A 15,247-nucleotide genomic window follows, 5' to 3' on the forward strand; every position below is an offset into this window, starting at 1 on the left:
GGTATTTCATGAATGCAACACCATCCAATATGCATGGTAGAAGGGAAATTGACTTTTGATATTCTGCAATATGATTTTTTTGCTTGCTTTTTCATTGAGCAATGCAACAGTAGATAGTTATCAAAATATAAATTATTAAATTCAAAGTGTTTAGGTAACAAAATATGTTTCTGCCCAGTTTCGAACTGGGGACCTTTCGCATGTGAGGCGAACGTGATAACCACTACACTACAGAAACTACATGGAAACAGCATCTCCCGCCCTCCAATAAAAAATGATCTTTGACATACATTATGGCATTCTGAAATAAACTTTTTATATGATTGCATTTTTATTTGGCATTTCAACCAAAAATCCCTTGTTTTAAAATTCTAAAGATAACAGCATATTTCTGCCCATTTTCGAACTGGGGACCTTTTGTGTTTTAGGCGAATGTGATAACCACTACAATACAGAAACTTACTTTTGAAGATCTCATCACTATCGAGTCGGGAAGTACCATTGGCAAACCGTTTTCTTAGAATTTTTTTTTCTAAACTTATTTCTTCTACGCTACTTCATGGCAGCCATAACTACTGGGATTGTATCCCTATTCCTAACTTTAGACAGGGAGTTTTCTTAATCCACTAGGGCCCACCCACTATGGGTATATAATCGCACTCCACCCCTTCCTCCTTAGTCTTTTTTCCTGTCTCCTAGCTTGGCAGGAGGAGTTCCTGTATTATTTTTTCTATTTAAATAATTTTGTTTTTCAGGGCTTACCTCAGGTTGTTCCTAGCTGATACGTCTCCTGGTAGCCGTGCTAGAAGAGGGTGGCTCCCTGGGTGTTTGGCTAGGTGTGCTAAGGGGCGGTCAAGTAAGTCCCCACATGTCCAGCTTAAGGTGTCCTCCTGTCAGCTCTTTGCTGTGGGTCCCCCTCTTGCCGTTTTCCGCTGCTATGGCCGCTGCTCTGCTGTGTGTATGGGGCCTTTCAGTGAGGAGTACCTCTTCTGAAGGGCATCTGTGCAGTTTCCTGCCGGAGGTCCGTCTGCTGAAGGGGATGTACGCGACTTCCTCCGGAAGGTCCTGGCACTGAAGGGAAAGTGCGGCGGTGGGCGGAAGTGCTGGGGGGATGCAGTAAAGGCTGGCTGGCGGAAGTGCTGTTGGCACCCGTCCCAGCTGATTATGGGGGGCGGGCTGCACGGACGCCATAGCCTTTTATAAGGCATAGAAATTTGAATTAATGGCGCTGCACACAGGAGTTAGGAAGCTCCTATAATTGCTGGGCTGGTTTTCTAAGCTTACCAGCAGAATGGAAAGAGAGCCTTCTCCCCAAAAGCCGGTCAGTGCCCTAAAGAGGTAAGTCCTCATAGAGGGCTGGTTGTTATTTATTATTTATTGTTTATTGTTTATTCTGTTACCATGTGGTAGTTTAGGATAGGTTGTAAGGTGTTTTATTTTGTTGTTTTAGTGTGTCTCCACCTAAGAAGAGGTTATGTAAGAAAAGGCATAAGGACATGCAGTGTGCAGCTTGTGACAAAATCTTTTCAGCTGCTGAAAATGTTAAATTCTGTGAGGAATGTATACAGAGTGAATCTCAGGAGACTGTGCAGTCCAGGCAAATAAGAGATTTAATGAGATGGATGAAGGAGTCTTTTGTTACCAAAGAGCAGCTCTCGGAATTCCAAGGGAATAAAAGGGCTAGGTCTTTTGATAGAATTGATTTAGTGGATGAGTCAGGTTCTCAGGATTTTGCTTATGATGATTATCTGGCTGCTTCTAGTGCTGAGTCGGTGGACGAGCAGGAAGAAGAGAGAAAGTTTAATTTGGAGCTGGTGGATAGTCTTCTGAAAGATATCTTTAAGACTATGAATTATAGAATGCCTGAAGAGGAATGTAATGATGAGGATATTCTGTTCTGTGATAAAACCAAAAAGAACAGGGTCTTTCCAGTCCATAAAGCATTAAAAGATGTTGTGAGTAAGGAGTGGAAAAGCATTGATAAAAAGCTGGGTAATACTAAAAGGCTTGATCGTATGTTCCCAGTGGAAGATGAGCAGTTTACTAATTGGTGTGCAATCCCTAAAGTTGATGCTGCAGTCGCAGAGATGGTATCAAAAACCACCATTTTGTTAGAAGATGGCGCAGTCTTAAAAGATGGTATGGATAAACGCATGGAGAGTGCGTTAAAGAAATTGCATATGTCCTCAGCAATATCACTAAAATCCGGTGTGGCAGTAGCATCTGTTGCTAGAGCGTTGAGAGCCTGGGGGTCAGTATTGGCGACTGATATAGAAGGAGGTGTTTCGAGGCAGTATCTGCAAAGAAGTCTGGCCGTAATGTTCAAAGGGATCGAGTATCTCTGTGAGGCCTCGTTAGATGCTCTGGATTTTGCTGCAAAGTCTATGGCAGCAGGTGTGATGGCAAGAAGAGCTTTGTGGCTGCGTTCTTGGTCGGCAGATATGCACTCCAAGAATAGGTTGGTGTCCCTGCCATATGAAGGGTCTTTGCTGTTTGGAAATAAATTAGAAGCCATAATACAGAAAATGTCAGGAGGAAAATCTGCAAAACTTCCTCAGGACAGGAGGAATAGATTTCCAATACCGTACTCTAAACAGCAGTTTAAGGAGGCAAGAGGATATCGACCAGGTCGTTTTTATTCAGGAAGGTACTCCTCAGGTAACAATAGGCAGTCCTTTCGGCAGGCCTACAGGAGAGGTGGTCGAAGGGCATGACTGTCACAAGGTTCCGGTATCTTTTCCAGTGGGTGGCAGACTTCAGGAGTTTGCCGGCTGTTGGATAGAGTCTATTCAGGATACGTGGGTAATAGATGTCGTATCCCAGGCATACCGGATAGAATTCTCAAAAATTCCCGTGTTGGACAAATTTCTAGTTTCAGAGACACCAACTACAAATCTGGAGTTAAAAGCTATGAAAGACAGTTTAAGGAAACTGATCGAAGCGAAAGCTGTAGAGACTGTTCCGTTTTTGGAAAGAAACAGAGGTTTCTATTCGAGACTGTTTCTGGTGAGAAAACCTTCCGGCGAGTTCAGAACCATCTTAGATCTCAGACAGCTCAACGAGTATATAGAAACAATAAAGTTTCGTATGGAGACCCTAAAGTCTATCCTGTTAGGGGTGAGAGAGAGAGACTTTTTGGCTTCGGTAGACCTAAAGGACGCTTACTTCCACGTTCCAATTTGCAGGCAGCACAGGAAATATCTAAGGCTTTGTGTCCTCGGCAAACACTTTCAGTTCACTTGCCTTCCTTTTGGCCTAAAGTCATCTCTAAGGGTGTTCACCAAAGTTCTGATGTCGCTCATTGCTGTGATCAGAGGTCAAAAAGTAGCAATATGGTCATACCTGGACGACTTGCTGGTGTGCGGAGAGTCGATAGAGAAAGTGGACAAAGCATTAAGTGTGGTGCTACAAATTCTACAAGAACATGGCTGGCTCATAAACTGGGGAAAAAGCAGATTAACGCCAAAGCAAAGAATACAGTTTCTGGGGGTACAGGTAGATACCCTCGATTATATGATAGGTCTTTCAGAGGAGAGGTGTCTAAAGCTTCAAGATCTGGCTACCCTCATAAAGGGATGCAACAGTGTGACGATTCGTCAGGGGATGCGTCTCTTGGGGATGATGGCGTCCTCCATAGATGTAGTCCCTTGGGCGAGGTGGAGGATGAGAGATCTTCAGTTGGACATCCTGAGTTATATTCGGAAGGGATATTCTCTGAATTACCGTATAAAACTAGGCCGGAAAGCGAAAGAATCTTTGACCTGGTGGACGGACGAACGGCTGGTCAGCAGAAGGACGTCTCTGTCGAACCATCAGGCTATGGTTCTGACAACGGATGCGAGTACAACAGGTTGGGGTGCTCATCTGTTGCACAGAAATTGTCAGGGCACATGGAGCGAAGAGGAAGCACGTTTGTCTTCGAATCACAGGGAGATGAGAGCGGTGTGGAATGCCATACAGCAGTTTCAAGAACAACTTCAGGGAAAGCATCTCAAGGTTTTTTCAGACAACGTTTCCGTAGTGGCGTATCTCAATCGTCAAGGAGGCACCAGGAGTCCAGTGTTGATGGAGGAAGTGTCAAAGATAATGAAATGGGCGGAGTGCCATCTCAAAACTCTAGTAGCTCTACATGTTCCAGGAGTAAACAATGTGGTGGCAGACTTCCTCAGTCGACAGGAGGTGTTACCAGGAGAGTGGGAGCTGGACGATGTAGTTTTTCAACAGATCGTACAACAGTTCGGAAGGCCTCAGGTAGATTTGATGGCCACACACGTCAATGCAAAAGTACCACTCTTTTTCTCCCGATATCATCTCCCAGGAACAGGGGAAGTGGATGCTTTCTCTCTTCCTTGGACGTTCGGACTGGCGTATGTGTTTCCCCCGTTTCCGATGATTCCAAGGACTCTCAGGAAGATCTGGGAGGACAAGGCACAAGTAATAATAATTCTTCCCTACTGGCCGAAGAGGGGTTGGTTTCCTTCAGTGCTCAGGATGGCAGTGCAGGGTCCTTTGAGGTTGCAGTTGAAGAAGGAGTTGCTGCATCAGCCATTGTTGCATCCGAATCTGCAACGGCTTCATTTGACGGCGTGGAAATTGAGCGGCAGCTATTAAGAAATAGAGGTCTGTCCGGGCAGGTCCTCGATTTGCTTATCCAGGCAAGGAAGAAAGTATCCTCTAGTGTTTACTATAGGGTCTGGAAAAAATTCATCTCTTGGTCTGGATCAAGATTTAATCCATTAAAAGCAGAAACTTCTCAAGTTTTGCAATTCCTGTTTGAAGGTTTTGAGAAAGGATTGGCAGTGTCCACTATTAAGGTTCAGATATCGGCTCTGAGTATTCTGTTGGATCGGAGATTGTCTGAGGAAGACTTGGTCAAGAAGTTTTGTCAGGCAATTAAAAGAATAAGACCTCGAGTTAGGCCAACTCTTGCTCCTTGGGACTTAAATTTAGTTCTCAATTCTTTGATGCTGCCTCCGTTTGAGCCTCTGCAGGATATTTCGCTGAAGTTCTTAACTTGGAAAGTTGTGTTTCTGGTAGCCATCACAACGGCCAGAAGAGTTAGCGAATTACAGGCTCTGTGGTCGGAAGAACCTTATCTTAATTTTTTCCCAGATAAAATTGTTCTGAGAACCAATCCAGATTTTTTGCCAAAAGTTGTGTCGGAGTTTCACCTCAGTCAGGACATCGTGTTGCCATCTTTCTATCCGGATCCGCAGAATGAGGAGGAAGAAGCAATGCATAAGTTAGATCTGATAAGGGCAGTTTCGATCTATATGGAAAGAGTTAAACAGTTCCGTAACACAAAACATCTGTTCGTGCTACACTCTGGTGTGAAGAAAGGTGAAAGGCCTACAAAGCAGACCATTTCCAGATGGATTACAGAGCTTTTGACATTTGTATATGAAAGAAGTGGTCGCAGAGTTCCAGAAGGTTTAAAGGCACACTCTACTAGGGCCATGGCAACTTCTTGGGCTAAGAAGGGTCGCGTGTCGGCGAAAGACATTTGCGCAGCAGCCACGTGGTCTTCGATGCATACATTCTCTACTCATTATGCTTTAGATATTGTTGACACCCACTTTGGGAAGCAGGTCCTTCAAGGGGCTTTGCAATAAATAAGTATTATTTTCAGCATCAAAGCAAGGCTTCCTGTGTATTATATTGCCCTCCCTATACGAGCGTTGGTATATCCCAGTAGTTATGGCTGCCATGAAGTAGCGTAGAAGAAAGAAGCAAATTATACTTACCGATAATTTCATTTCTTCGAGATACTTCATGGCAGCCTACAAAATCCCTCCCTTATTGGGTTTCTCAGAGAGGCTTGTCATAGGAGACACTCAAAAGACTATGGAGGAAGGGGTGGAGTGCGATTATATACCCATAGTGGGTGGGCCCTAGTGGATTAAGAAAACTCCCTGTCTAAAGTTAGGAATAGGGATACAATCCCAGTAGTTATGGCTGCCATGAAGTATCTCGAAGAAATGAAATTATCGGTAAGTATAATTTGCTTCTTTTTCTATTTTCTAATAATTTCTATGCTATTTTTTCCACTTTGCATTTCAAGAGGACACATTCACTTATTAATAGTTCTGATCATTGTATTTAATAAAAAAATCTATTTTTAATGTATTTCAGACCAATTTTGAAGGGGAACCTTATGCATATTGGCTAAATGTGAATAATACTACACTACAGGTACCTCATGAATGCAACACCATCCAATATGCATGGTAGAAGGGAAATTGACTTTTGATATTCTGCAATATGATTTTTTTGCTTGCTTTTTCATTGAGCAATGCAACAGTATATAGTTATCAAAATATAAATTATTGAATTCAAAGTGTTTAGGTAACAAAATATGTTTCTGCCAATTTCGAACTGGGGACCTTTCACATGTGAGGCAAACATGAAATCACTACACTACAGATGCTACATGAAAAATTTGCGACCACCATCCAATAAAAAATGATCTTTGACATTCAGTATGGCATGCTAAAATAAACTTTTTATCTGATTGTATTTTTATTGAGCATTTTACCCAAAAATTCATTGTTTTAAAATTCTAAAGCTAAAAGATTGTTTCTGCCCAGTTTCGAACTGGGGACCTTTCGCGTGTTAGGCGAACGTGATAACTACTACACTACAGAAACTGACTCTCGTGGATCCCATCACTATCTAGTCTGGAAGTACAAATGACACATGCTTTTCTTAGAAATATAATTTTTTCTACACTTTTTTTCCTATTTTCTAATAATTTTGACGCTATTTTTCCACTTTGCATTTCAAGAGGACACATTCACTTATTATCAATTCTGATCATTGTATTTACTAAAAAAAATCTTTTTTTAATGTATTTCTGACCAATTTTGAAGGGGGACCTTATGCATATTGGGTACATGTGAATAACTCTACACTACAGGTATTTCATGAATGCAACACCATCCAATATGCATGGTAGAAGGGAAATTGACTTTTGATATTCTGCAATATGATTTTTGCTTGCTTTTTCATTGAGCAATGCAACAGTAGATAGTTATCAAAATATAAATTATTTAATTCAAAGTGTTTAGGTAACAAAAGATGTTTCTGCCCAGTTTCGAACTGGGGACCTTTCGCGTGTGAGGTGGACGTGATAACCACTACACTACAGAAACTACATGGAAACAGAATCTCCCGCCATCCAATAAAAAATGATCTTTGACATACATTATGGTATTCTGAAATAAACTTTTTATATGATTGCATTTTTATTTGGCATTTCAACCAAAAATCCCTTGTTTTAAAATTCTAAAGATAACAGCATATTTCTGCCCAGTTTCGAACTGGGGACCTTTTGTGTTTTAGGCGAATGTGATAACCACTACACTACAGAAACTGACTCTCGTGGATCCCATCACTATCGAGTCGGGAAGTACCATTGGCAAACCGTTTTCTTAGAATTTTTTTTTCTAAACTTATTTTTCTATTTTCTAATAATTTCTATGCTATTTTTTCCACTTTGCATTTCAAGAGGACACATTCACTTATTAATAGTTATGATCATTGTATTTAATAAAAAAATCTTTTTTTAATGTTTTCTGACCAATTTTGAAGGGGAACCTTATGCATATTGGCTAAATGTGAATAATACTACACTACAGGTACTTCATGAATGCAACACCATCCAATATGCATGGAAGAAGGGAAATTGACTTTTGATATTCTGCAATATGATTTTTTGCTTGCTTTTTCATTGAGCAATGCAACAGTATATAGTTATCAAAATATAGATGATTGAATTCAAAGTGTTTAGGTAACAAAATATGTTTATGCCAATTTCGAAATGGGGACCTTTCACGTGTAAGGCAAACATGAAATCACTTCACTACAGATACTACATGAAAAATTTGCGACCGCCATCCAATAAAAAATGATCTTTGACATTCAGTATGGCATGCTAAAATAAACTTTTTATCTGATTGTATTTTTATTGAGAATTTTACCCAAAAATTCATTGTTTTAAAATTCTAAAGCTAAAAGATTGTTTCTGCCCAGTTTCAAACTGGGGACCTTTCGCGTGTTAGGCGAACATGATAACCACTACACTACAGAAACTGACTCTCGTGGATTTCATCAATATCTAGTCTGGAAGTACAAATGACACATGGTTTTCTTAGAAATATAATTTTTTCTAAACTTTTTTTCCTATTTTCTAATAATTTTGACGCTATTTTTCCACTTTGCATTTCAAGAGGACACATTCACTTATTATCAATTCTGATCATTGTATTTACTAAAAAAAAACTTTTTTTAATGTATTTCTGACCAATTTTGAAGGGGGACCTTATGCATATTGGGTAAATGTGAATAACTCTACACTACACGTACTTCATGAATGCAACACCATCCAATATGCATGGTAGAAAGGAAATTGACTTTTGATATTCTGCAATATGATTTTTGCTTGCTTTTTCATTGAGCAATGCAACAGTAGATAGTTATCAAAATATAAATTATTGAATTTAAATTGTTTAGGTAACAAAACATGTTTCGGCCCAGTTTCGAACTGGGGACCTTTCGCGTGTGAGGTAAACGTGATAACCACTACACTACAGAAACTACATGGAAACAGCATCTCCCGCCATCCAATAAAAAATGATCTTTGACATACATTATGGCATTCTGAAATAAACTTTTTATATGATTGCATTTTTATTTGGCATTTCAACCAAAAATCCCTTGTTTTAAAATTCTAAAGATAACAGCATATTTCTGCCCAGTTTCGAACTGGGGACCTTTTGTGTTTTAGGCGAATGTGATAACCACTACAATACAGAAACTGACTTTTGAAGATCTCATCACTATCGAGTCGGGAAGTACCATTGGCAAACTGTTTTCTTAGAATTTTTTTTCTAAACTTATTTTTCTATTTTCTAATAATTTCTGTGCTATTTTTTCCACTTTGCATTTCAAGAGGACACATTCACTTATTAATTGTTCTGATCATTGTATTTAATAAAAAAATCTATTTTTAATGTATTTCTGACCAATTTTGAAGGGGAACCTTATGCATATTGGCTAAATGTGAATAATACTACACTACAGGTACCTCATGAATGCAACACCATCCAATATGCATGGTAGAAGGGAAATTGACTTTTGATATTCTGCAATATGATTTTTTGCTTGCTTTTTCATTGAGCAATGCAACAGTATATAGTTATCAAAATATAAATTTTTGAATTCAAAGTGTTTAGGTAACAAAATATGTCTCTGCCAATTTCGAACTGGGGACCTTTCACGTGTGAGGCAAACATGAAATCACTACACTACAGATACTACATGAAAAATTTGCGACCACCATCCAATAAAAAATTATCTTTGACATTCAGTATTGCATGCTAAAATAAACTTTTTATCTGATTGTATTTTTATTGAGCATTTTACCCAAAAATTAATTGTTTTAAAATTCTAAAGCTAAAAGATTGTTTCTGTCAAGTTTCAAACTTGGGACCTTTCGCGTGTTAGGCGAACGTGATAACCACAACACTACAACACTACAGAAACTGACTCTCGTGGATCGCATTACTATCTAGTCTGGAAGTACAAATGACATATGATTTTCTTAGAAATATAATTTTTTCTAAACTTTTTTTTCAATTTTCTAATAATTTTGACGCTATTTTTCCACTTTGCATTTCAAGAGGACACATTCACTTATTATCAATTCTGATCATTGTATTTACTAAAAAAATCTTTTTGTAATGTATTTCTGATCAATTTTCAAGGGGGACCTTATGCATATTGGGTAAATGTGAATAACTCTACACTACAGGTACTTCATGAATGCAACACCATCCAATATGCATGGTAGAAGGGAAATTGACTTTTGATATTCTGCAATATGAATTTTTTCCTTGCTTTTTTATTGAGCAATGCAACAGAAGATAGTTATCAAAATATAAATTATTGAATTCAAAGTGTTTAGGTAACAAAATATGTTTCTGCCCAGTTTCGAACTGGGGACCTTTCGCGTGTGAGGCGAACGTGATTACCACTACACTACACTACAGGAACTACATGGAAACAGGATCTACCGCCATCCAATAAAAAATTATCTTTGACATACATTATGCATTCTGAAATAAACTTTTTATATGATTGCATTTTTATTTGGCATTTCAACCAAAAATCCCTTGTTTTAAAATTCTAAAGATAACAGCATATTTCTGTCCAGTTTCGAACTGGGGACCTTTTGTGTTTTAGGCGCATGGGATAACCACTACAATACAGAAACTGACTTTTGAAGATCTCATCACTATGGAGTCAGGAAGTACCATTGGCAAAACGTTTTCTTAGAATTTTTTTTTCTAAACTTATTTTTCTATTTTCTAATAATTTCTATGCTATTTTTTCCACTTTGCATTTCAAGAGGACACATTCACTTATTAATAGTTCTGATCATTGTATTTAATAAAAAAATCTATTTTTAATGTATTTCTGACCAATTTTGAAGGGGAACCTTATGCATATTGGCTAAATGTGAATAATACTACACTACTGGTACTTCATGAATGCAACACCATCCAATATGCATGGTAGAAGGGAAATTGACTTTTGATATTCTGCAATATGATTTTTGCTTGCTTTTTCATTGAGCAATGCAACAGTAGATAGTTATCAAAATATAAATTATTGAATTCAAAGTGTTTAGGTAACAAAATATGTTTCTGCCCAGTTTCGAACTGGGGACCTTTCGCGTGTGAGGCGAACGTGATAACCACTACACTACAGAAACTACATGGAAACAGCATCTCCCGCCATCCACTAAAAAATGATCTTTGACATACATTATGGCATTCTGAAATAAACTTTTTATATGATTGCATTTTTATTTGGCATTTCAACCAAAAATCCTTTGTATTAAAATTCTAAAGATAACAGCATATTTCTGCCCAGTTTCGAACTGGGGACCTTTTGTGTTTTAGGCGAATGTGATAACCACTACAATACAGAAACTGACTTTTGAAGATCTCATCACTATCGAGTCGGGAAGTACCATTGGCAAACCGTTTTCTTAGAATTTTTTTTTCTAAACTTATTTTTCTATGTTCTAATAATTTCTATGCTATTTTTTCCACTTTGCATTTCAAGAGGACACATTCACTTATTAATAGTTCTGATCATTGTATTTAATAAAAAAATCTATTTTTAATGTATTTCTGACCAATTTTGAAGGGGAACCTTATGCATATTGGCTAAATGTGAATAATACTACACTACAGGTACTTCATAAATGCAACACCATCCAATATGCATGGTAGAAGGGAAATTGACTTTTGATATTCTGCAATATGATTTTTGCTTGCTTTTTCATTGAGCAATGCAACAGTAGATAGTTATCAAAATATAAATTATTGAATTCAAAGTGTTTAGGTAACAAAATATGTTTCTGCCAATTTCGAACTGGGGACCATTCACGTGTGAGGCAAACATGAAATCACTACACTACAGATACTACATGAAAAATTTGCGACCATCATCCAATAAAAAATGATCTTTGACATTCAGTATGGCATGCTAAAATAAACTTTTTATCTGATTGTATTTTTATTAAGCATTTTACCCAAAAATTCATTGTTTTAAAATTCTAAAGCTAAGGGATTGTTTCTGCCCAGTTTCGAACTGGGGACCTTTTGCAAGTTAAATGTACGTGATAACCACTACACTACAGAAACTGACTCTCGTGGATCCCATCACTATCTCGTCTGGAAGTACACATGACACATGCTTTTCTTAGAAATATAATTTTTTCTAAACTTTTTTTCCTATTTTCTAATAATTTTGACGCTATTTTTCCACTTTGCATTTCAAGAGGACACATTCACTTATTATCAATTCTGATCATTATATTTACTAAAAAATATATTTTTTAATGTATTTCTGACCAATTTTGAAGGGGGACCTTATGCATATTGGGTAAATGTGAATAACTCTACACTACAGGTATTTCATGAATGCAACACCATCCAATATGCATGGTAGAAGGGAAATTGACTTTTGATATTCTGCAATATGATTTTTGCTTGCTTTTTCATTGAGCAATGCAACAGTAGATAGTTATCAAAATATAAATTTTTGAATTCAAAGTGTTTAGGTAACAAAATATGTTTCTGCCAATTTCGAACTGGGGACCTTTCACGTGTGAGGCAAACATGAAATCACTACACTACAGATACTACATGAAAAATTTGCGACCACCATCCAATAAAAAATTATCTTTGACATTCAGTATTGCATGCTAAAATAAACTTTTTATGTGATTGTATTTTTATTGAACATTTTACCCAAAAATTAATAGTTTTAAAATTCTAAAGCTAAAAGATTGTTTCTGTCAAGTTTCAAACTTGGGACCTTTCGCGTGTTAGGCGAACGTGATAACCACAACACTACAGAAACTGACTCTCGTGGATCGCATTACTATCTAGTCTGGAAGTACAAATGACATATGATTTTCTTAGAAATATAATTTTTTCTAAACTTTTTTTCCTATTTTCTAATAATTTTGACGCTATTTTTCCACTTTGCATTTCAAGAGGACACATTCACTTATTATCAATTCTGATCATTGTATTTACTAAAAAATATTTTTTTAATGTATTTCTGACCAATTTTGAAGGGGGACCTTATGCATATTGGGTAAATGTGAATAACTCTACACTACAGGTACTTCATGAATGCAACACCATCCAATATGCATGGTAGAAGGGAAATTGACTTTTGATATTCTGCAATATGATTTTTTTGCTTGCTTTTTTATTGAGCAATGCAACAGAAGATAGTTATCAAAATATAAATTATTGAATTCAAAGTGTTTAGGTAACAAAATATGTTTCTGCCCAGTTTCGAACTGGGGACCTTTCGCGTGTGAGGCGAACGTGATAACCACTACACTACAGGAACTACATGGAAACAAGATCTACCGCCATCCAATAAAAAATTATCTTTGACATACATTATGCATTCTGAAATAAACTTTTTATATGATTGCATTTTTATTTGGCATTTCAACCAAAAATCCCTTGTTTTAAAATTCTAAAGATAACAGCATATTTCTGCCCAGTTTCGAACTGGGGACCTTTTGTGTTTTAGGCGCATGGGATAACCACTACAATACAGAAACTGACTTTTGAAGATCTCATCACTATGGAGTCAGGAAGTACCATTGGCAAACCGTTTTCTTATAATTTTTTTTTCTAAACTTATTTTTCTATTTTCTAATAATTTCTATGCTATTTTTTCCACTTTGCATTTCAAGAGGACACATTCACTTATTAATAGTTCTGATCATTGTATTTAATAAAAAAATCTATTTTTAATGTATTTCTGACCAATTTTGAAGGGGAACCTTATGCATATTGGCTAAATGTGAATAATACTACACTACTGGTACTTCATGAATGCAACACCATCCAATATGCATGGTAGAAGGGAAATTGACTTTTGATATTCTGCAATATGATTTTTGCTTGCTTTTTCATTGAGCAATGCAACAGTAGATAGTTATCAAAATATAAATTATTGAATTCAAAGTGTTAAGGTAACAAAATATGTTTCTGCCCAGTTTCGAACTGGGGACCTTTCGCGTGTGAGTCGAACGTGATAACCACTACACTACAGAAACTACATGGAAACAGCATCTCCCGCCATCCAATAAAAAATGATCTTTGACATAAATTATGGGATTCTGAAATAAACTTTTTATATGATTACATTTTTATTTGGCATTTCAACCAAAAATCCTTTGTATTAAAATTCTAAAGATAACAGCATATTTCTGCCCAGTTTCGAACTGGGGACCTTTTGTGTTTTAGGCGAATGTGATAACCACTACAATACAGAAACTGACTTTTGAAGATCTCATCACTATCGAGTCGGGAAGTACCATTGGCAAACCGTTTTCTTAGAAAAAAAAATTCTAAACTTATTTTTCTATTTTCTAATAATTTCTATGCTATTTTTTCCACTTTGCATTTCAAGAGGACACATTCACTTATTAATAGTTCTGATCATTGTATTTAATAAAAAAATCTATTTTTAATGTATTTCTGACCAATTTTGAAGGGGAACCTTATGCATATTGGCTAAATGTGAATAATACTACACTACAGGTACCTCATGAATTCAACACCATCCAATATGCATGGTAGAAGGGAAATTGACTTTTGATATTCTGCAATATGATTTTTTGCTTGCTTTTTCATTGAGCAATGCAACAGTATATAGTTATTAAAAATATAAATTATTGAATTCAAAGTGTTTAGGTAACAAAATATGTTTCTGCCAATTTCGAACTGGGGACCATTCACGTGTGAGGCAAACATGAAATCACTACACTACAGATACTACATGAAAAATTTGCGACCATCATCCAATAAAAAATGATCTTTGACATTCAGTATGGCATGCTAAAATAAACTTTTTATCTGATTGTATTTTTATTGAGCATTTTACCCAAAAATTCATTGTTTTAAAATTCTAAAGCTAAGGGATTGTTTCTGCCCAGTTTCGAACTGGGGAACTTTCGCGTGTTAAATGTACGTGATAACCACTACACTACAGAAACTGACTCTCGTGGATCCTATCACTATCTAGTCTGGAAGTACAAATGACACATGCTTTTCTTAGAAATATAATTTTTTCTACACTTTTTTTCCTATTTTCTAATAATTTTGACGCTATTTTTCCACTTTGCATTTCAAGAGGACACATTCACTTATTATCAATTCTGATCATTGTATTTACTAAAAAAAATATTTTTTTAATGTATTTCTGACCCAGTTTTGAAGGGGGACCTTATGCATATTGGGTAAATGTGAATAAATCTACACTACAGGTATTTCATGAATGCAACACCATCCAATATGCATGGTAGAAGGGAAATTGACTTTTGATATTCTGCAATATGATTTTTGCTTGCTTTTTCATTGAGCAATGCAACAGTAGATAGTTATCAAAATATAAATTATTGAATTCAAAGTGTTTAGGTAACAAAAAATGTTTCTGCCCAGTTTCGAACTGGGGACCTTTCGCATGTGAGGTGAACGTGATAACCACTACACTACAGAAACTACATGGAAACAGCATCTCCCGCCATCCAATAAAAAATGATCTTTGACATACATTATGGCATTCTGAAATAAACTTTTTATATGATTGCATTTTTATTTGGCATTTCAACTAAAAATCCCTTGTTTTAAAATTCTAAAGA

General features: G+C 36.7%; 11 non-coding genes across 11 annotated transcripts; all 11 read right to left on the reverse strand.

Moving 5' to 3' along the window:
• Positions 1 to 165: 165 nt before the first annotated feature.
• TRNAV-CAC (transfer RNA valine (anticodon CAC)) lies at positions 166 to 238 on the reverse strand. Its single transcript has one exon. It is a non-coding gene; the product is annotated as a tRNA-Val (tRNA).
• A 6,336-nt stretch (positions 239 to 6,574) lies between these two features.
• On the reverse strand, positions 6,575 to 6,647 carry TRNAV-AAC (transfer RNA valine (anticodon AAC)). The gene has a single exon. It is a non-coding gene; the product is annotated as a tRNA-Val (tRNA).
• A 431-nt stretch (positions 6,648 to 7,078) lies between these two features.
• Positions 7,079 to 7,151, reverse strand: TRNAV-CAC (transfer RNA valine (anticodon CAC)). Its single transcript has one exon. It is a non-coding gene; the product is annotated as a tRNA-Val (tRNA).
• A 148-nt stretch (positions 7,152 to 7,299) lies between these two features.
• Positions 7,300 to 7,372, reverse strand: TRNAF-AAA (transfer RNA phenylalanine (anticodon AAA)). The gene has a single exon. It is a non-coding gene; the product is annotated as a tRNA-Phe (tRNA).
• A 646-nt stretch (positions 7,373 to 8,018) lies between these two features.
• TRNAV-AAC (transfer RNA valine (anticodon AAC)) lies at positions 8,019 to 8,091 on the reverse strand. Its single transcript has one exon. It is a non-coding gene; the product is annotated as a tRNA-Val (tRNA).
• A 431-nt stretch (positions 8,092 to 8,522) lies between these two features.
• Positions 8,523 to 8,595, reverse strand: TRNAV-CAC (transfer RNA valine (anticodon CAC)). The gene has a single exon. It is a non-coding gene; the product is annotated as a tRNA-Val (tRNA).
• Positions 8,596 to 9,975: 1,380 nt separating this feature from the next.
• TRNAV-CAC (transfer RNA valine (anticodon CAC)) lies at positions 9,976 to 10,044 on the reverse strand. The gene has a single exon. It is a non-coding gene; the product is annotated as a tRNA-Val (tRNA).
• Positions 10,045 to 10,701: 657 nt separating this feature from the next.
• On the reverse strand, positions 10,702 to 10,774 carry TRNAV-CAC (transfer RNA valine (anticodon CAC)). The gene has a single exon. It is a non-coding gene; the product is annotated as a tRNA-Val (tRNA).
• A 2,092-nt stretch (positions 10,775 to 12,866) lies between these two features.
• On the reverse strand, positions 12,867 to 12,939 carry TRNAV-CAC (transfer RNA valine (anticodon CAC)). Its single transcript has one exon. It is a non-coding gene; the product is annotated as a tRNA-Val (tRNA).
• A 648-nt stretch (positions 12,940 to 13,587) lies between these two features.
• TRNAV-CAC (transfer RNA valine (anticodon CAC)) lies at positions 13,588 to 13,660 on the reverse strand. Its single transcript has one exon. It is a non-coding gene; the product is annotated as a tRNA-Val (tRNA).
• Positions 13,661 to 15,034: 1,374 nt separating this feature from the next.
• On the reverse strand, positions 15,035 to 15,107 carry TRNAV-CAC (transfer RNA valine (anticodon CAC)). The gene has a single exon. It is a non-coding gene; the product is annotated as a tRNA-Val (tRNA).
• Positions 15,108 to 15,247: the final 140 nt, after the last annotated feature.

The sequence above is a fragment of the Pseudophryne corroboree genome, chromosome 4 (assembly GCF_028390025.1).
Source record: "Pseudophryne corroboree isolate aPseCor3 chromosome 4, aPseCor3.hap2, whole genome shotgun sequence".
Classification (NCBI taxonomy): domain Eukaryota; kingdom Metazoa; phylum Chordata; class Amphibia; order Anura; family Myobatrachidae; genus Pseudophryne; species Pseudophryne corroboree.